The 22115-nt window shown below is 36.2% G+C and overlaps 1 long non-coding RNA gene across 4 annotated transcripts in view; it reads left to right on the top strand.

Moving 5' to 3' along the window:
- The window catches only part of LOC149918483 (uncharacterized), a 41581-nt gene that overhangs the window by 3868 nt on the left and 15598 nt on the right, over nt 1–22115 (top strand). For 3 of the 4 annotated variants that reach the window (XR_016465514.1, XR_016465512.1, XR_016465513.1), the window contains exon 1: nt 16827–17007. The exons of the other annotated variant lie outside the window; for it this stretch is intronic. This is a non-coding gene — a long non-coding RNA (uncharacterized LOC149918483). Of the gene's footprint in view, nt 1–16826; nt 17008–22115 lie in introns of those variants that run through there. 4 annotated transcript variants of the gene reach the window in all.

Genomic DNA, 22115 nt, shown 5'->3' with positions numbered 1-22115 from the left:
CTATTTCCTATTCTTTACTCTCTAGCCCTGAGAGATTATGTTGTAGTGATGATTGGGATACTAGACTTCTTCACATGGTGAAGACTCTTATGTACTATTTGTAGGATAGTAAATTTCAATCAGGAGAGGTGATAAGTGGGAAAAAAGGAAAGGTATATGCTATGTGAGAAACTACATGGTAAAGGTATTATAGTTTCTGTTTATTCCTTTCTGAGTTTTGGATAAATTAGCCAGTAGCATAGCCTCAGGGCTTTATCCCTTGTTTTCGCTCCAGCTGTGGCTTACTGTTTATTGGCCTTCTCATTGAAGAGGTCTAGGGATCTGAAAAGTGTGAAAGGTGTCTATGTGAACCTATTGGAGACAGAAATCTGGACCTCTGCATATCAGGATCTCTAACCAGCAAGGAACAGTCAAAGTCTGGAAAGGCTTCGTTTTACAGTTACGAATTTCAGAATGTGACTTTGGGAAGTGACTATAGTTGCAAATTTCATGCTCAAATTGAGTATTTAAGAAAAACAGCAGAATCCACCTCATACTGACGTAACAATAAAACAGTACTCTGTGAAAAATATGGCCGTATGAAATTGTTGGAGCTGTGTTTTCTGAGCTTTTGATTTGCTTCAGAATATGAACCTTGAACTTCTCCTTGTCCTCTGTCTCCTCTGTTCTTGGGTTCAACTCCTCAGGCTTTAGGTGTTCTTTTCTTTTCTTACTCTTGCTTAAGAAATTCTTCCATCATCTGCTATACCTTTGAAAATTCTCTGTCAACCATATAAGACACTTTCAATTTCTTAATTCAAAACTTTCTTGAAAGCACATCTTTCCCCTCAGGATCAGAAACACTCAATTGTTGTAAGTAGGTCATCACCACTTGTGTAAACTAATAAAAATAAAACACAGATGAGTTCATAGGATCTGGAAAAGCTTCAGGGTCTGTCTGTCAAAAATGCATTTTATTGATGTAAAGTTTATTTTCCTGTTAAGTAACAATGCAATAAAAAGGTGGAATTGTACAATGTTCTATTCATATTCGTAAAGCTCTTTGTATTTTCATAGAGAGTGTGAATGCCCGCACTTATTTTGGAGAACTTCATTTATATATTTTACTATAGAAGAATTTCTAGAAGGTTGAATATTTCTTGTGCTTTTCCTGTGCAGGAAAGGAGGCAATGAATCTCATGACTTCCAAAAGACAACCTCTCAAAAATGCTGCAACATAAAAGTTATAGCAATTATTTGACAGTTGGTGTGGTTCTAAGCCAGAATTCTAGTTCATGGCTGACCTGTTCAGACACTGTCCTTACTTGAATTATTTTGTTTGAAGAACATGTGAAGAACAGTGTTTCATAAAGTTTAAGAGGATTTCTATGATTATTAAGCACTTAAGCACTTTATTTATTTGCCTCATTCTCAGTTTAGGATCTTAATTTTTAGACACTGAAATAGGAAAACCTGGCTTTATAACTGTGCCTAAACTAGGAAGAAGGAAAGAGTTGGCTTCAGAGAATCTGACATGAATTTAATGAATCTTTGCTCCTAAAACCAAGGAGGTAAAAGGATATGATATGATCATGTTGTGCGTTTTCCTGCCTAAGGCAGATTCTTTTCTATTTACATGATTTATATTATTTGTATGTAAATAGAGAGAGGAAAAAAACTGAATGTAGCTGTTCTTGTTAATTCCGTATTCATGAGAATTATAGACAAATTCCAAGATCAGGAAATATCACTTCATCTTGAAATAATGGGGAAAAAAGTTTTGCAGTACATGATCTCATATAACCTTCAGTAATGTTATCAGTGTCAGATGAATCATGACAAATTCAGTGTTATGTAGAAGGTTTTCAGTTTCATAAGTCTAACCAATAGCAGTAATAAATGTCCTTTAATTTTTCACAGATAACAAGCAGAGCTAATCATGATTGGTAGGCATATATTAGATATTAATGTTTAAGGTGGAGTTTTACCAATTCAGACTACAGTATTGACTAATTATTATTGCCTTTAGTGTATCAAAATGGCAGACTTATTTCAGTAAAACATGAATATTTCTTCACAATCTCTAACCCGTGGAAAAAGTTATTTTACTTTTCCTTATTTTCTCTTCAGCTGAATGTTCTCGGGAAGCAATAGAAGGAAAGGATGTATGCACTGGAAGGAACTTGTGTGCAAAATAAGATTTTTTAAAAAAAGATTAAATAATAATCTGAACCAAACTGATAACATCCACTGAGTTTTGGATTGTTTAATAACAGAAGATATGTATAAACAGCTCTATTATTTTAAAACTTCAAGAGAATTATATCTCCACAAAACTTGCTTGCAAATTTTACACATTTTGATACAATTTCCTGAGAGGCATGCTGATCCTCCCTAAAATATAGAGACTAATAAAATACAGAAATATGTAATGAAGATATTAATGTTGTGGGTGTTTATGTGAGTTAGTAACAGGAAGGTCTCTTATTTTAAAAGCAGGATATGTAAGTATTTAAATATGAAGTATCCAAGAGAAATTTCAAACCAGTCTTTATCTTCAATATTAACCATTGCTGAAATAAGATCACTAAAGAAACTTTCATAATTTTCTTTTTTCTTTTTATTCTTATTTAGTCATAAAAAGACTGAAATAGCACTAAAAGATCAACTTTAGGATGTTTATCTCCCATTTTTGAAGTCAGAAAATTGAATATTCTTGGTATAAGAAGATTTAAAGACTTGAACTTTTTTGAAAAACTATAAACTTACCTTTCCGCCCTTTCCATTTCCCTCTCCTTCTAAATAAAATAGTTACATAAAGTGGTTTGTACTTGTCAAAAAAGTAAATATAAATTAAAATCCAGGACAATACCTGATAATATATTTCATAATTATTGTCAGCATCATTCCATTCAACGGATTCTTAACATGCTCATGAACTTGCAAATATTCATGTGCATTATAGATTTTTTTTACTATGCGCTGTATTTAGCTTCCAGATATCTAATTAGTTTTATAATGTGCAACTTGACAGGTGGTTTTAATTTTCTAGACCGTTGAGAGAGAGATGGGAGTACAGTCAGGGAATACAAATATCGCTAAAGTATTCATTTAATACAATTGTTTTGGTTGGTTTTCTTGTAAATAAACAAGGATAATATACTGGCTCAGAAGAAATAGATTCAAAGTATTTAGACTGTTTGAAAGGTTAGACTGTCTGATAGTAGGACAAGAATATACTTTAAAATGACAACTTCTGCACTTTTTCTGTCTTAATTTTTACTTTAAAAAATAAGACAGTGACAAACATTGTGTTGAAGTACCTTTTGTAAAACTACCAAAAGTTTTTGAGGTCTTCAATGGAATGAAAATTTCTCTGAAGAGATACCTAGTACAACTGCCACAGAAATACTAATGCCTAGTTAAAAGGAATACTGCATTGTTATGAATATCCCAGCCTCAGGTAACCTTTCAAATTCCCGGTCAGTCATAGTCTTGTTAGAGATAGTGATAGTAGCCCTGGAGTGAATTATTTCTAATGAAGATCTGTGTGAGTAAAGGGCTAGGTGGCAGAGCGGGACCTTACTAAACACTGACACAAGAAAATGCAGTGGAAGTTCTCAATGTGACTAACTTCTGTAAAGAGAAAAAGGTTGTGAATCTAAAGGATTACTTAGAGAATGCAAAATTAGCTTCATTGAAAAGTTCTTTAAAACATCCTTTAGTTGATTTCTAGTGGACAGATGTTTGTGCAGTGGATAGTTACGCTGGGATCAAGATATAACCTTTCATTGCCGGCTGCAGCATTTGTGCAAATAAAAGTACTGTCCACAAAGACAAGGAAAGCCCTCTTCACACTCACCATCAGTACTACTGATAGCAAAACACTCTTTGTGTGCTGCCATTTTCTTCAAAGTTAGAAGAAACCTATCTGACAGCATGTTCAATCTGATATGACCATATGACTCTTCCAAAGTAAAAGATGCTTGCTAATACTTCTGTATAGTTACAGAATAGCTCTGCCAACGCAGTGCTTCATTGGACAGTACTTACATTGGAGAACATTGAGAGTATCACATATGGAAAGGTTAAGGAGCTTCAGGAGCTTCACTGCAAGATACAGGAAAAGAATATTAGATGAAGGAAAAACAACAAGAAGATATAAGTCAACAGCCTTTTCTAGAAAATCTCATAAAATATTTATAAGCTTTTTTTTTTTTTTACCTGAAATGCACATGACTTCTGATTACTTGATCCTTTTCCTTCAGATTAGCAGCTGGTGTAAATCTCTTTAGAAGTAACATCCTAATTATTTCCTTGCACTGTTCATAAAAAAGTTCAGACAGATTTTAATTCTAATTGTATCCAGGTTTTTTTTTTTTTTTTTTTTGCAGTTTGGAACTTATTGTTATGTAAGAAGCTAGCATTCCTATATAAAATAATATAACTAGAATAATATCTAACATTCTTATTGAAAATAATAATAAAAAAGAACCTGCATTTTCACAAATGAAGGCCACACACTGGAACATAGATAAATGGGAAACTATTCAAAGGTCTAAAAACAAATAGTCTTGGGAGTTGTCTGCATAATGAAACACCAGTTAAGTAAAGTAGTGCCTTTGTTCGTGGGGGAAAAAAGATTTAGGTAAACTTAAATATATTTCTGAATCATTTTCCCACTCAAAGTCTCTCTTTGCTTTGGAACAGACAGTAAAAATCTGGAAATTGAAACTAAACATTTTTAGAGTGACCACTGGTAAACACATTTATTACTCTGAATAATTTCCCACTTGTTATTTTGGTTCATGGTTATTTTTGAGATTTCAGCTTTTTGTGTAAGGGAAAATAGAACTCTAACTTAGTGAGCTCAGGAAAAATATTTCATGTTTAGTACCTTGAATATATCTTTAATTATATATTTTGAAAGTGTTTATCTGAAAATAAATTTATTAAATAAATAGGTTTGTTGCTCTACAGTGTAAAATTATTCAGATAAAGAAGTGGAGGTTTATATCTCTGAAAACTGTATTCCATTCTGAGTGCCTAAAACTGAACTGAAATCTTGGCAGGTGGATTTGAAATTTGTATATATATTGTGTAAACTGAAATACTTCTCTGAGATGAGAACAAGACAAGAAAATATGAAAGAATAATGACATTTAGTGAAACATCACTGTGCCCTATCTATATGAAATTTCTGTTCTTGAGTTTGTCGTATACTAAGGGAGAAAAGAACTTTTGTAAAAGCTATTGCCGGTGCACAAAGCTAAAGTCAACTTTTGACCCTGCTCAAGCAAGACAGAAGTGCTGAGCAGTTATTTATGACATCATCATTACAATTCAATCAATAACATATACAAAATGGAAGAGATATTCTTCTACAAATTTAAGAAAGGTTCCTGGTACTATTATACTTTTTTTTCTAAGTTGATCTGATTCTGTTTGTCATATTACCTATTGCCCTAGGTGTTTTGTTTAAATATTAATCTATTATTAAATATTAATCCAGAGCAAAATTGCAAACTGAAACACATATTTGATCAGTGACTCTACAAATACCTGCATTTAAGCATATTTGAATGCATGTTCAGCATTTAACTATTCTGCTGTTGGCTTAATCTCCATTTCTCACCTGCTTTATTCCTCCTGTATTTTCTGAATAAATGGTTTGGTGTGATTACTTGGTGACAGGCTCCTTTTTTAAAATTTCCTGCCTGGCCTTGTTGTACCTAGATATTTTTACTATTGCCACAGTTCGAACAAGATTATCAGTCCATCAGTAATATATCCAGCTTTACACAGTTATGAATTAGTCCCTTTTGTGAAATATACTCCTGCTTTATAGGAGCAATTAAATGTCTTTCCTGGTAAAATGAAGATTATGTGGCTTTCTTACATGGAAAAAATATTCCAGAAAAACTACTTTTTGAAAGATGGGGAGAATTTTTTCATAGAAATGACCAAGAGCGACTGACTTAAGAACTGGCTTCATTAGTTTAAAGAGGCTAGGAAGATCTTCTCCAGGAAAAAAAGAAGAAAAAAAATGTATTGCTACGGAAGATCAACAAGTCTTGTAGCTTGTGTTTTCTGAATCATTGGAAATTCTACTGAGCTACATGCTAGTTTTTTTTGACAGCTGTTGAAAACAGCTGAACCAGACTAGGCAGTTCTTTGCTGGCACAAACTTGGATAGAAATGACAGAGTAGACTCTCTCTTGTTGAGAGATAGCAAAGAGTGCACGGAAAATCAAGCTAATAAAGAGCTCTAAAGTTTGCTGGTCCTACACCTGGCAAAAGAAGCTAACACAGTCATTTGTTTGGCCATCTGCTCTTGGACAGATAAAAAGAGCTCATCAGAAGTGAGCACCAGAAAATTGTTTTGCAAGTAATTTTGGCTCCTCTAAGTATGCTAAAAGCAAAGACTCTGAAGGAAAATTAAATTGTATACCTTTCCAGGGTAAAAATCTAGCCTTTATTTTGTCTTTAAAGTATCTGCACGGCTATAGACTGCCAATATAGATATTAGACAAAATGTTAGAACAGCAACAAATATTACTTGTCTGTTTTGCCAAGTAGCAGTGGCAAGCAAACAAAATATGATTAATCAGTATCATTTCTTGACAGGAGCATTAAGTGGATTTGCATACTTCACAAATCATATTAGTAGGCTGGCAAATAATCTTGTGTGTTCTGCAATGTAGAATTACCTGGACAAAGAAGGCTAAGAGTGCACTTGGGTCTAGATGACATTGAAAACTTACTGAAACTTGCTTGTATTTGGAATGTTTCTTATTTGGAAATAAAAATGTTTGATTTGTTTAATATGCAAGTGTGTTGCAAAAGATCGGTAATAATTTCTGGTATTAATGCAGTTCACAACTAATTTATTGATTATTCTGTACTCGAGAGAGTTGAAAGAGGTTTCTTCACTTCCATCCACAGGATACAGGGATGAATCTCTGTGAGGCTCTACTAGCCTATGCAGAAGTGAAATAGTAAGAGCAGAGGATTTCAAAGTATCATTCCTTTTCTTTCCATCAGCTGGCAAAACAGTGTGCTTACACAGTGAAGAAGAAAACTGTGTGTGACAGACTTCCTTTGAAGTTTCTCTTTCACACTTAATGTTATCCTGGCCTGCATTAGGAATAGTGTGGCCAGCAGGAGCAGGGAGGTAATCATTATCCTGTACTCAGCACTGGTGAGGCTGCATCTCGAGTATTGCATTCAGTTTTGGGCCCCTCATTGCAAGAAAGACATTGAGGCCCTGGAACGTGGCCAGAGAAGGGCAACAAAACTGGTAAGGGGTCTGGAGCACAAGTCTTATGAGGAGCAGCTGAGGGAGCTGGGATTGTTTAGTCTGGAAAAGAGGAGGCTCAGAGGAGACCTTATTGCACTCTAGAACTTCCTGAAGGGAGGTTGTGATGAGGAGGGGTTTGGCCTCTTCTCCCAGGCAACAAACGGGATCGAGGAAATGGCCATAAGTTGTACCAACAGAGATTTATATTAGATATAAGGAAGAACTTTTTCTCTCAGAGGGTGGTCAGGCACTGGAATGGCCTTCCCAGGGAGGTGGTGGAGTCGCTGTCCCTGGCAGTGTTCAAGAGGCATCTGGATGAGGAGCTGCGAGATATGGTTTAGTAGCTTGTGGTAGTAATGGTGATGGAGGACAGTTGAATTAGATGATCTTGTGGGTCCTTTCCAACCTTGTGATTTTGTTCTATTTTATGAATGTGATTGTCTCCCTCCCCACCTTAAAAAGTTATGAAAGAGAAGCTGTGATGAGAGCTGATTAATGCGACCATATCTGAGTTATATGCTATTCCTAGTTTTGAAAGTGAAATATACAGTAAGGTAATTGATGTCTGGTGATCACAAAGTTAATTGAGTTAGTAAGGGATTGTGATGTTCTGGAATTTATACAGAAAGAAGAAAGAAAGAGGCACCTATGGTATTGCTTTATCTTCCTAGTAAAGCTTCTTGAACTGGTTTTTTATATTTTGTTTTGATGTTTTTCATTTTCTTCAGTTTTCTTGAAGGGATTTCGTACTTTCTACTACTTACCTTCTCAATCTGCTTCACACATTTCCCGTCACAAATTTATCTTATAAAAGGAATAAAAGCTTTTTACGCTGTATTACCTCATGTTGCAAGAAGCACAGAGACAATCAAGCCCAACTTTTTTTTTTGTCCTAATTCCTACCAAGTCCTCCAGTTTCAAGAGGAATGAACCTGTCATATTCCTCATCTATAACATCAATAACACGTTTCAGTTAAGGTGTATCTGCAGATTGAGTTCTCTCTATCTCTGTAGTGAGTCATGTCCTTTCATTTCAAGGAAATGCATGTTTTTCTTTTCTTTAAAGCAACACATTAATTTTGAAGCTTGTTAAGTGGGATGATCTTTGTAATAAAGTTGGATGTGTCCTACTTTTATTGTAGCATTACAATTCCCAGTGAAAAATTTAAAATGTCAGGAGGCTGTAATGTTCAGAGGCAAGTACTGTTTCCCTAGCATGACTAAGGACTCTATTGGATATCTTTCTGCAGTAGTTTTATAAGCTTCACTAACCAAATCTGCAAATTCATATCTAATGCTGCTGGGTGATTTTGCAGTACTACTGCAGTGCACACATCTTGCTCAGAATACCGTAGAAGGTATTGCTGTTGGTATTTCAGATACAAGTGCTTGTTCTGATTTATTTTTCTATTGCTGATCATTGTGTCTTAAAAAAAAAAAAAAAAAAAAAGTAATTGAAAGCTTTCTGTTAGCTCTGGTGATTTATCTTGATGTCCGTACGTGATACTAGCTCATGGCAGTCTTTCTCCAGTCACTAAGTGTGTGTGAATATTTCTGGAAACTAAAAAAGATAATAATTTAGAAAAGTCATGCATGTTGAGTGGGAATCATAACTGTACTTTAAAAGCAACCCTGAGCAGACATGAGTAACTAGCATCAGTGGCTTGTATTGTTACATCCTTGGAAATCATAACATGATGTTCTAATGCATAAGATAATCCAGCCAGGTAGCTGCTTATTCAAGTCACTGTCAAGTCTTCCTTCGTAATTTTTTTTCTAACTTCTCTGACTCTCACTGCCTATTCTCCTGTTAGACACAAATTAGCAGCTGTGTTTTATATTGCTGTATATATGAAAAACAGGTATGCGCTATATATACAATACTAGATATGATAGATTAAAACAGTATAGAAAATAAGTGTTATAATTCTCAGCTTCACAGAGAGTACCAGATGAATGCTAGGAAAAAGTTAAGCAGTACTTTGAGAAGGAAAAATAATGAAATTGCAGTGAATTCACTTGATGTAATTGGAAGTTGTCTTGTAAAACAGTTTTAGGAGAGAAAAAGCTTAGGAATTCAATCTTTGAAAGGCATTCATATAATTAACTCTTATTTAAATGCTATTGCATGAGAATCTAATATTAATTATGCAAGTAGATTTCTTTTTCATTAATTAACAAGTGTACAAATAATATTTGTATTTTGAGATAGTTACCTAATATCGATATGATAATCTTTCTTGCTACAAAATGAAATTGTAAAATTAATATATATACAGTACTAAACCGCAGTTTTCACTAATGTGCTAATTTATTCAGCCTATTTAGGGGGTAATAGTTAATTAGTCTTTAAAATTCCTCTGTAAGCCTATAAATGTTAAAAATTCAATTTTTTAAGTATAGATATATATATAGAAAGAAATAGTAAATTATACTGTCTGCTGAGTTCTAAAAATACAACTCAGACCCTACCAGAAATCTTTTTGCTTCATGATATTTCTGTAAAGTTGCATCCAATTAAAGAGAGCTGAATTAGAAAAGAAAGAAGCATGGAACCAGAAAAGAACAGTCTAATTGGGCTATAATTTGTTTACAGGTAGTTGACCTTCACTTTTCCCATCTCTAACAATAAATTGTAAGGTGCGTTTAAGAGAACCAAACAGGTTTACTTTCATGTGATGCATATGAACAAAGAATCAACCACGCTGAAACTATTCAGTTCAGATTAATCCATTTCTGCATATGGATGTTAATTGATACATTATCTTAATTGCTCACCTAATCAACATAACATGAATTTCTGATTTTGCCTGATGACAATCCATTTATGTCTTTGTGAAACAATTATATTGAAGATGTCAGGCTTACAACATCTTTAATTTGAATTGTATGTGTGGCTTAAGAACATCAAGCAAAATTGCACTGCATTATAGTGAAAGCTATAAAATACAACAGTCTTATTAAAGCAGCCTGAAGTATTCTAAAACATACAGGAAAAACACCACTTGAGCTTCATTAGAAAAATCAACCTCCATTTTTGCATTTGCAGTAGGAAGATTTGGACAGTTGTTGCAGTCAGAAAGTCTGAAGTTTTGAGTCTTGGAGTATTATCTGCTGTCTGGATTTCTGTGAAAATTTCATAAATAGGAGTTTTCCTTTACAGTGAGGAAAGCTGTGGCTGTTGGCTTTCATCAGTAGATCTGAAAGTATTTTTGAAAGGGTATTGGTGTTTTTGCCAGTGTGAAGCATGGTGGAGAGGTCACCACAGAGGCTGGAGATGGAAATAAAATTGATTTGAGTGTCCTACTTCTTAGTAATGATTTTTATTCACTTGAAAACTCAAACCAGAGGATAAGAGCCCACACGAGGATTTGTACTCTCTGTACCTGCTTTGATTGACCATAGTAACAGGCATTACAGACTCCCTCTGTTCTGGATTTGGTTCTTTCATTACTTGGAATAGCAGATATTTAATGCTGCAGATGTGGCAAGGTAGCTCTGTGACAGTAGGAAATAAATGAGGTAGGAGGAAGAGATACAGTCTTCTGTGAGATAATTGGATACCAATGGAACAAGCAAACAAGATGCCAAGCAGTGAATTCTTCAGATCTGAAGCAGGTTCAGCCTGAACAAAGCTAAATTCAGCTTTTCTGTCCATACCCAGATTTGTCAGCTTGTTGAATGGCTCCAAGATATCCTCAGTACGTAATTTCAGCTACATTTTGACTGAGCAGTTAGTAAAAATAAATCTCTCCTGCAGATGTCATCCTGAAGGTGCCCCTATGCAAAATTATTTGTACCATTTCCTACAGCAGTCAGGACATAGAGATAAAGGACAGCTGTGTGCCATTTCCCAGTCTCCTATGGTACAGTGCTGCAGTGTAGGTGAAGTCTGTAAGGCTTGTGGGTTTCTTAGTCTTTGGAGGAGATAAATCCACCTATGGCTAGATGCTACACGAGCACCACTTTACTTGTGGTGTGAGGAGAATGATCTACTCAGCCTAGTGACAGAGCTGGAGGAGGTAGAAAGATTAATAATGGAGTATGAAAGGGAGTTCATCTAGTGGAGCCAATTCCTGACTTCCTTGCAAGAAGTACACCAGGAGGAATCATAGAATCACAAGGTTGGAAAGGACCTGCAAGATCATCTAGTCCAACCGCCTTCCCATTCCTATTAGTACTACAAGCACTAAACCATATCTCGCAGCTCCTCATCCGGACGCCTCTTGAACACTGCCAGGGACAGCGATTCCACCACCTCCCTGGGAAGGCCATTCCAGTGCCTGACCACCCTCTGAGAGAAAAAGTTCTTCCTTATATCTAATATAAATCTCTGTTGGTACAACTTATGGCCATTTCCTCGATCCCGTTTGTTGCCTGGGAGAAGAGGCCAAACCCCTCCTCATCACAACCTCCCTTCAGGAAGTTCTAGAGTGCAATAAGGTCTCCTCTGAGCCTCCTCTTTTCCAGACTAAACAATCCCAGCTCCCTCAGCTGCTCCTCATAAGACTTGTGCTCCAGACCCCTTACCAGTTTTGTTGCCCTTCTCTGGCCACGTTCCAGGGCCTCAATGTCTTTCTTGTAGGACACTCCACATCTAACAGAGTATTCCTTATCCTCTCACTAACAGGCAGAAGGAGGGGATCTAAAAGTCAAGGAGGAGTGGGAGCTGGTCCCTGCTCAGGGTGGCAGACAAAGACCCTACTGGCCTTGCTTCTTCAAGTGCCCTTTACCGGTAGGTATGAGGCTCTGGAACTTGAGGGACAGGAAAATGAGGGTGCTGGTAAGGTTCATACAGAGCATTCAAATCTTACATAAAATTTTCCCGTCAACAAGAATAGTTGGAAGGAGGATCTGGGGAACTACAGGCCGGTGAGCCTGACCTCAACTTTGGGAAAGGTCATGGAGTCTTGAGTGTGTTGCACAGGGTGTGCAGGAGAGCCAGGAGATCAGTCCTAGCAAATATGGATTCATGAAAGGCAGGTCCTGCTTGAGAAACCTGATCTCCTTCTATGACAAGGTGACCCACCTAGTGGATGAGGGAAAGGCTGTGGATTCTGTACTTGGGTAATAACAATCTCATGCATCACTATAGGCTTGAGGCAGAGCGGGTAGCAAATAGCACAGAAGAAAAGGATCTGGGGATGTTAGGTGTCAGCTAGCTGAACATGAGCTAGCTCATTGTAGCCTTCCAGTACTTGAAGGGAGCATTTAAACAGGAGGTAGAATGGCTGTTTACAAGGGTGGATTGTGATATGACAAGAGGGAATGGTTTTAAACTGAGACAGGGGAGGTTTAGGTAAGATATTAGGAGGAAGTTTTTCACACACAGGGTGGTGATGCACTGGAACAGGTTGCCCAAGGAGGTTGTGGATGCTCCATCCCTGGAGGCATTCAAGGCCAGGCTGGATATGCTCTGTGCAGCCTGGTCTAGTGGTTGTCAACCCTGCACTCAGCAGGGGTGTTGAACCTCATTATTATCCTTTTCAATCCAGGCGATTCTAGGAATGTGCTCAGGTGACCAAGAAGGCCAATGGCATCCTGGGTTGTTTGTACCGGAGATAGCACAGTGATCAGGATCAGGGAGGTGATCATTCATCTATACTTGGCACTGTTGTGGTCACACCTTGAGTACTGTATTCGATTCTGGGCCCCTCATTACAAGGACACCGAAGTGCTGGAGTGTGTCCAGAGAAGAGCATTGAAGCTGATGAAGGGTTTGGAGCACAATACTTATTAGGAGTAGCTGACAGAACTGGGATTGCTCAGTGTGGAGAAGAGAAGGCTCAAGGGGGAACCTTATTGCTCTCTACAGCTGTCTAAAAGGAGGTTGTAGGAATTCTGGGGTTTTTCTCCTCTCCTGCATAACAAGCAGTGGCACAAGAGATAATGGTCTTGAGTTGTACCAGGGGAGATTCAGATTGGATATTAGGAAAAATTTATTCTCAGAAATAGCAGTCAAATATAGAATAGGCTGACCAAGGAGGTGATGGAGTCACTGTCCCTGGTGGTATTCAAGAAATGCAGTACTTAAAGACATGGTTTAGTCGTCATGGAGGGGATGGGTTGGTGGTTGAATGAGATGATCTTAGAGTTCCATTTGTAATGATTCTATGATTCTGTGATTAAGAAATAAACCATAGCAGGGCAGGGAGCAGGATCTGGGTTTCTGCTGTGCAGCTCTGTATTCACAGCTTCCTAGTTATGCAGGATACATGTGCTGTGTATGGTGTGCTATGTATGGTATGATTTAGTGTGTGATATTCTTCTGGTTCTAAGATGCCATGACTGTGGAAGTCTTGAAGGCTTTAGAATGTTTTCAGTGTAACTCAACACCTATGTTTGCACTCTTGAATTATCCTTTGCTGTGATGAAGCATCATTTGCTTATTTGGAGTTATTTTCCTGTATCAACTGTAATTATTTTTCAGTGAGGCCAGACAATTCAGCTCAAATGTGAACAGGCTTCTGTGAATTTTACTGTAACAGTGATGTACCAGAGCTCTTGAGCAATCAGTCCCCCACTGGATGCTACCCAGATAAAAACTAGATTGTTTGGAGAGTGACAGTGTAATTCCACCCTGACTGAACTAAAGTAAAGACAGTTTCTGATTTCCTATACCGCAGTTATCAAGTTTGGAAGTTAATCAAATTCGATGTTCTATTCTATACAAAACACCTTAGAAAGTTGGCCAATTTCCCTTTATATTGTTTTCTTATTTCTGTATACCTGAATACTGAAGAATTGTTTTCAAATATGATTATACAGTTTGTGTGGGTTTTTTGTCTTATGTAAGGTATATGCTCTTTTTCAATTGTATTCTGTGGTTGGTTACCTAATTTACATGTTCATAAATTTATTGGTGGCAAAAATCTCTAAAACAGAAGACTAATCACTGGCAAATGTTGCCTGGCTTGCACTGAATTCTAAATAATGTATACACCTTACTCTGCATAAGTTGCCTTGTTATTTAGAAATCAGAGTTGTGACAGGAGGAAATACTGTTCTCCAAATATTTGTGCAAACAAAAAAGGAGTATTCACCTTGGAATTGGAAAATGCAGCATTTCTATAGTTGTTGCTTGAAATTACTTGCTGCTTCTCTGCTGGTCCTGGATAGCTGTTTTCTCATTATTTGGACAGCTTGTACATTTTGACTCTTTTTTTTTCTCCATTTCCCTTTCTGTCTTGAATCATATTGTTACTTTTTTTTATTATACTTCTGGCTCCCTGGCTGTCTCCCCATTATCTTTATTCAATTCTTAAAGTTCCCTGGTACTATTTGATGGGCATTAGAGAAACTTTACATCTAAGAAGAGCTATTATAGTGCACTATTTCTGTATGTAACAATTCATGCCGTCTTACGCAGTATCTCAGTAAAGTACCCTTATGTAAGTACCTATTCAGTAGTTTTCTGATATATACTGGTGCAAGTAAGAAGAGAATGAGCGATTGTAATTTGCCGGAGTGTAAGCTCTCCAAAGATAACTTATTTGGGGAGGAAAATAAACAAACAATACTCGAGGTTGAAATTTTTGGAGGAATTTAGTGGATTGATTTGCTTATTTCCCAGCTACAGTGGGATTTTTTTTTGTGCTGAGGGGCTATACTGCATTCTTTGAAACTTTATATAGGAATATTTCGGGTGAGTTTCTGGCCCTATGAAGTAGTTGGCATCAGCATGAGAGTTGCCCCATACAACAGTTGCGTGCAGGAAAATACTGTGGAACTTAGTTTATTTGTTGGTAGTTCTTTTGAACTGGAGTCTTAACCCTAATTAATAGATCATTCTAACACATTTTCAAGAGCTGTTTCCAATTTCTCTACACTTTCTGACCATGCCTGGAAAGAAATGATTAGAGAAAAGTAAAGCCTCCTTGGGAGTATCTACTCCCTCCATCACGTGTGTGCACAGAAAGCTACATAGGAAGAAATATCTTGTAGCTACAGCATGAAACTGATGTCTGATACAAGATCCAGCTTGTGCTCATTAGGAAAGTAGCTTTCCTCTCCTTGTCCAGCATACAGAAGGACAAACCAACATTATGTCACCTGTGGTCTGACTTGGCTGAAATGAGGAAGAAATGTGCTAGTCATTTCAGCTAGGAGGTAACAAATAGTATATTTCAGTGGGACTTAGTGCCTTTAGGTTGGAGAAGCATGAGTAATGATCAGCTAAGACAACTGTGAGAAAGTGAGCTCATCTATTTTCCTGCAAACTGCAGCAGTACTGAAGTAGTATTCAGAGTCCAGGCTATTGTCAGGCAAGAAATGGTAGTTGCCTTCAGCAAGATGTTTGGCTCTAATAGTTCAGCTTTAGTTTATTTTCTAACATGGATGCAGCAGTGGTGGTTAGACCATTGCCTTAGCGAAGTCTTTGGGCTTGGACCTGTTCAAAAATATGATACAAACAAACTCAGAAAATTAAACTATAAAGGGATAGATTTGCTCAATAGATCTGTGTCAAAAAATGAAGAGTAGTACAATCCTAAAATTATGCTTTCAAAATGAATTTTCCTTTTCTTTCCAAATGGCGATTTGCATAAGTTTGCCATAGTAAAAGTTTTCTACCGAATATAAAAAAACAGTGTCACGTTATTTGTTATTGATTTGATATACTGCTTCCCTCTTGCTTTAATATATATACAAACTTGGCAGGAATAATGGGTTTCCTGTGGTATTCTTTTGCATCACATTCTTTTTCTCTGCCTTGAGGTATTAAAAATGCATTGCAAATAAAATATGAATTTTAAATAGTTACCATAGCCAAGGAAAAAGCTTCTTATCTGTGGACTCCCATTTTTTTTGAGAAAAATAGAGGGACAATCTTTTTCTTTGCAATTGCACTAGGGATTAGAATAATGAACACTTAAGATTGCAGACTGTAGAATATGTCTGTTTTAACTAGAGCAATGAGATGGAAAAACAAATAAATCAACAATAGTAATTGCTGTAGTTGCACACTGGAAATTTCTGATATCCAACAATGCTTGATTTTCTTTTTTCCCTTAATTCTAAGAAACTAACATCTTTTTTCTTTTTTGCTTCCCCTCCTCTCCCTCCTTTTTTTTTTTTTTTTTTTTTTTTTTTTTAATTTAAGTAAATAAATAATGATTTGGTTGTAGCTTCTGCCTGTGAGAGATTGAGACACCAGCCAAAAGGTCTTATCCTACCTCTGGTGACTCTGCTTATAGAAGTAAGCCATCTGTTTGGATGCAGCCATTCAGGCTGCATTCCTTCAAACATCGTAGATTGATTGGCAGACATACTGATGGAGCCATATCCCTGCCCTCTGCTTTCTGTGCCCACTTTATACTGAGATGAAACCAGGGGTTTCACTGGAGTCTTCCCTGGTTTATTCTTATATGTGCAGTTCTTTCAGGTGCCCTTAGAGGAAGTGGTCTCATTTTTATTTTGTTTGTGCACAGACACAAATAACCAAATGAATACTTACATAATTTCTACAGCTAGAAGGAGATGTAATCTTTCTTTCTGAGGTTTTTATCTGCTCTACATAAAATCCCATTCACAGGATTCCAGCTCTACTGCTTGGCCTGAGTTCATTTATATGAGGAGCCATCAGATCTTGCCCTCTCTGCTAAAAGCCTTTGTCACCTGACAGTTCCTCAGTAGGTACTACCCCGCAGCGTTCAGTCATGGAGGAGCACCAAGAGAGAATGAGTAGATGAGCAGCAGAAAGGATTGAAATGATAATGCTTTCCCCCCTGGTAAGTATTTAGCAGAGCAGTATTCTTCCAAATAATAAGTTTCGTATTGTTAAAAATCAATATTTCCAAAAGGATTGATTTCTGTATTATTCATGCATCTTCACACATTTTACAGAAAATAAGCCAACTGTTATTACAGATGCCAACAAAGCAGTGACTTTTTCTGTCACACTCTCATAAAATGTCTCATGTTCAAATGCACATTAGTAATATTTAATAACTGTAGTAGACTTTTTCTTTTAGAAGCAAATCTTTCTGCCAGCACAGCTGAGTTACTCTGTGAGAGAGGGAACGTGAACAGGAGACTTAACACTGCGTATTCTGCTATAGTTGTTCTCTTCCTGATGGAAATAGAGTAGAAAGGATCTTGACACAAATAACTCCACTGGGCTTTTCTTGAACTACACTAAATACAGGCTGTGTCAGATCCCATGTAATGGTTCTGCCCTCAGGGCAGCAGAGTTCAAGAATCAAATGCAGGCACCAGGGATGGTTATGATACAAGGGAGTTTTCATCATTCTGTCTTTTTCCTTTCAGTCTATAACTGAGGGAGAGTATGAGCAACTTTATTATCTGTGAATTCCACATCACATCATAATGTTTCCTTCAGCAAAGATATTTCGTAAAGATATATATTGTGCTGTCAGGGCACGGCAGTGTTACAAGCCAAGGCTTGGGGGGAGGGGGGGGGGCGGGTAATTCCTGACATTTGTCCATTCTCACAAACAAACTTATGGTGAGCACAGACAGACTGAGGACTGTCAGAGAACTGGCAACATACTAGTGATGTGAAAAACGTTCTTTTTTTGGCATTTTTAAAAAAGGAGTAAAACATTGTCAAAGCAATAGAAGGCAGGAAAAGTAAGGTCAAATGAGAATAAATGAATATGCTTAGGTGGTTTGATCTGTAGGCAGGTGCTTTCTCTTTCGTACAAAGGCAGCCTGCATAACTGCAGTCACTGATCTATCTATGAGTGTAAAGATTACTTAAATATTATAAGCATAAAAAACTTGTAGGTATTCTCCAGACTGAATACTGTATAACCTATGGTCACTCAGAAATTAATTCAAATTCTTAACCATGAATTATCTCCAGCTATATATGCGATGACCAGTGTACAAATACACTCATCATATGCTTTTTAAGAAAATTAATCATTTAATTTTTAGCTCTGGAAATTCAGTTGCAGTGGTTTGTGCATGAGTGGTTTTTGTTTTGTTCTTTTTTTTTTTTTTTTTTTTTTCAGAAAGAGAATGTTCTGGTCACTTGGCTAAAACTAGGAATTCTGAAAGTAGGTTTTAGCTGATTATTATATTATATTTTTCAAATTGAGCTGATGTAGTGTAGTGTGGGTCTGAATCTCAATCTCTTTGGTGGTTAGTGTCTTAAAGATACCTTACTATCTTTTTGCATCTGAGTCAGCAATTCAGCCAGCTAGTACACAGAGAGGAAAAAAAAAGAATGACCTCAAATGCAGTGAAATTCCCAGCAAAAACTGTGCGAACTAGTCATAGGTCACCAGTCTTTATCATGGGCTGGACCTCTTTCTGTGTGATCAGTTTAACTATGGGAGCAAAAATGATACAACATAGCAAAATTCAAAACATGGCGAAGTGATTAGGTGATATTAATTTTCCTTTCAGAAAACTGTTCACATTCTGGAGTTCTCAATCTAAAAAATGTATTAGCTTAATTAACTCAAACGTACTCCTGATCACCTGCAGTGCATGATGTAAGAAAACAAAGAAAGCTCTGTTAATTATTGAAATGCCCTGTAAATTGATACTGTTACATATTAAACAAAGTAACTGCATTTGACTCAGGAGAACTAATTAGTAAATGCCTTTTACAGCCTTTGGTCACTGAAATCCTGGAGTGATTATGTATTTGCATGAACTATTGGTTTTATGGTTCTAGAAGGTTTCTGTGGACTCTCCATTTTCTGTATATATTTTTCTCAGAAACCCTAGTAGTGCTTGCTGGAACAGGAGAATTATTACATACAACATAATATTTAACCCAATAAAACAACACAAGTGTTTTATCCAGAATGTGGTTCTTGTTTTAATCCTGAATTTAACAGGAGTTAGAAACATAGAACAGAATAATGGCATCATTAAGGTTGGAAAAGATCTTTAAGATCGTCTAGTCATTCTTCCCCACCATACCCACTAAACCATGTCCCTTCATAACACATCTACTTGAACACCTCCAAGGATGGTAACTCCATCACATTGCTTGGAAAATCTCTGCATTGAAAGGAGTTAGCATGTCTCTCTATTAGACTCGTGTACATTGCTGAAAATGAATAACCTGTGGATGTTTTCTACTGAAACATTTTGTGTGCACGTAGGCTATAAGTACTATCTAAGCTTAAGAATAAGCTTTCTTATTTTGGCTAAATGTACTTTTAATCACAGAAACACTCATTATTTTTAAAAACTTCAGTGTATATAGTTAAAATATTTTCATACCCAGTGCTTTTCTATAACGTCCTTTTTGTATGTCAAAACCTTCCACACACAGGTGTGTCTTTGAAAAGGTCTCGCATATTTTCATTTCTAGTGTTTTGGATGATCTCCAGTGTTATCTGAACATAATTTCTTTTGTACGTTTTCATTGATGTTTTTTGGGCTACTATAAAATTGTGATAAATAGAAATAAATGGTAGTCTGGCCATTGCTCACATACTCCATGGCTGACTTTAACTGAGAAAATGGAAGGATACATATGCAGGTTGTCACACAGTCTCAGCTCATGCTGCTGTTTAATGAGAGCTGAAGGTAGCTCCTACCTAGAGGGAAGCTCTCTCATGTTGCTCTAGGGCAAAACCATTTCTGCATACCCATGCTGAGAGATCTGTTTACTCATTTTCCAATTCTAGTAAGGAAGCACGCCAAAAAAAGTGGAAAAAAGGCAGATAATTATTCTATGGAAGATTTCAACCTGAATGTTTTAAAATGAACTTATGGTGTTGAGGTTCTAAGCTACCTTGCCAAAAATACCATAGTACACAGGATATTATATACATCACTGCATGTGAAGAAAAGAGTGCCTTATCTTTTTAACACCAGTTTAGTTTCCCTGTTGAAATATGCAAATGTATAATAATTTTCCCAAGAATACTTGCACTATTTTCTGTTACATATACCAGAGCAGAGGGCTGACATATTACAGCTGTGGAAAAAAAAAGTAATAGTTATGTTGCTTACTTCTTCTGTTTACATTGCTGTGCTGGCTGATGGACTTCGATTTCCAAAGCAACTTCAGTGAGTGTAAATAAATGCAGTTCTTATATTCTGGTCAAGTCTTTAGCAGACTGCTCACTGTAGTGGTCTTAATAGTATTCATTGCTATGACTTGTATTTTTTTTTCTTGGATAATTATGAACATCTTTGTTCATTAAAATCTTGTTAGTGAATAGTTTATTTTGTGATACAAATAATGCTATGAAATGCACAGATAACTGAAGTTTTGTCTTGACAAATCTTTTATGAGAACAAAAACAATGTTTGAAGATTATATTCTTAATTAAATCCAGAAAAATACTGTGAGTTATAGATGGCATATGTATTTTTCTTTGCAATTGCTAATAGAACATGTCTATTAACAAAGATAATGATATCAAAGAAAATACTCTGTTTTGTGGAAATTTTGCAAAACAACAAATGTTCCTAAGGAAAAATGAAAGACAACTTTTATTTTGATATCATTTCCTAAAGTAGTATTGCTTACAAACCTTTTTATTATAAAAATGAATACAGGAATTAAAAAAAAAAAAATCAGAAATAAAAATAAGATTTCTTTTTCGTTTGGAAATATGCAAATGATTTTTTAAAAATCAGGAGCATAAGTTCTAAATGTGTTTAAATGGTACATATTTTAGAATTGAGACATTCATGAAAAAAAATTCAAATGAGATATTTTTGTATACCAGTATGTGTAACCTTTACGAGTAACTCTAGTGCTAAGCTGAAATTCCATCTCGAGAAGTGAAAATGCAATATGTGTCTTGCAGTATGCCTTAAGAAAATACTTATTTCTGTTGCATCATTATTTGTCAGTAAGAAAACGGCAAATATTTGTACATGTGAGATTTTACTTCCTGCTGAATCCTGTATTTTTTTTTACAAAACAAAAATAAAAGCTATTACATGTGAGGGCTTAATGCATTTTCATTGATATATTTTATTTTAATTATGTTTGAAAATTCAGAAAATATATGTTCTATTTATTCCAAAAACAGGGTGTAGTATCTTTCAACTGATGCATATTATTGGTGAATAACTGTAGTGGTATTTTTTTGTTTAATAATAACAATACATTTCAGCTGTAGATCAATTGTTTTAATAATTGTCAATTAACCAACAGTCATCCTCAAATAAAAGTGCTTCAAATTCTGTCTCCACTGATGCAGATTTATCTCTCACTCAGAAATATTCAAGAGTTTCAAATGGCTTTTTACACAGACATTTAAAATTACTGTTCCCAGACACAGTGAGTCAAAGCAATTGCATATCTCTGATAAGAACAGAGATGCATTAGTTTCTAATCATTAGATGATTTACCAGCAGGGATATCTAATCAGACAGAATCACAGAATAGCCTGGTTTGGAAGGGACTTCAAGTATCGTGTATCTCCAACCCCCCCCACCATAGGCAGGGCTGCCAACCTCAACATTTCATACTAGACTAGGCTGCTCAGGTCCCCATCCAATCTAGCCTTGAATACATCCAGGGATGGGGCATCCACAGCCTCTGGGCAAATCTAGTGATTCTACTCTCTTTGTGTAAGAGTCTCTATTTTCAAAAGTGAAATTCATCCTTCACTGTAAAAGAACTGCAGAACTTCTGTTATTAATCTCTTTGGTGATGACTCAAGAATTTATATAACTTGCTAAGGTATTTCTAAGTTATCTTTATGATTACCTTGAAGTTATCAACATGCTTCAGACTTTCTTTAGGCTGTATTGTTTATTTAGGAGCAAAGGTTAATTGATTTGTATGGAAAAGGTGTATCACCTTTGGTATTGCATCTGCTTCCTTGTACCCTCTACTACTTGTCTGTCAAAAAAGTACTATTCCAGTTGAGACAGAAGTTGAATG

This window comes from Phasianus colchicus, chromosome 3 (assembly GCF_987193195.1).
Source record: "Phasianus colchicus chromosome 3, bPhaCol1.hap1.1, whole genome shotgun sequence".
Lineage (NCBI taxonomy): Eukaryota > Metazoa > Chordata > Aves > Galliformes > Phasianidae > Phasianus > Phasianus colchicus.
Note: the sequence above shows the minus strand (reverse complement) of the source record. Positions and strands in the feature narration are given on the sequence as shown.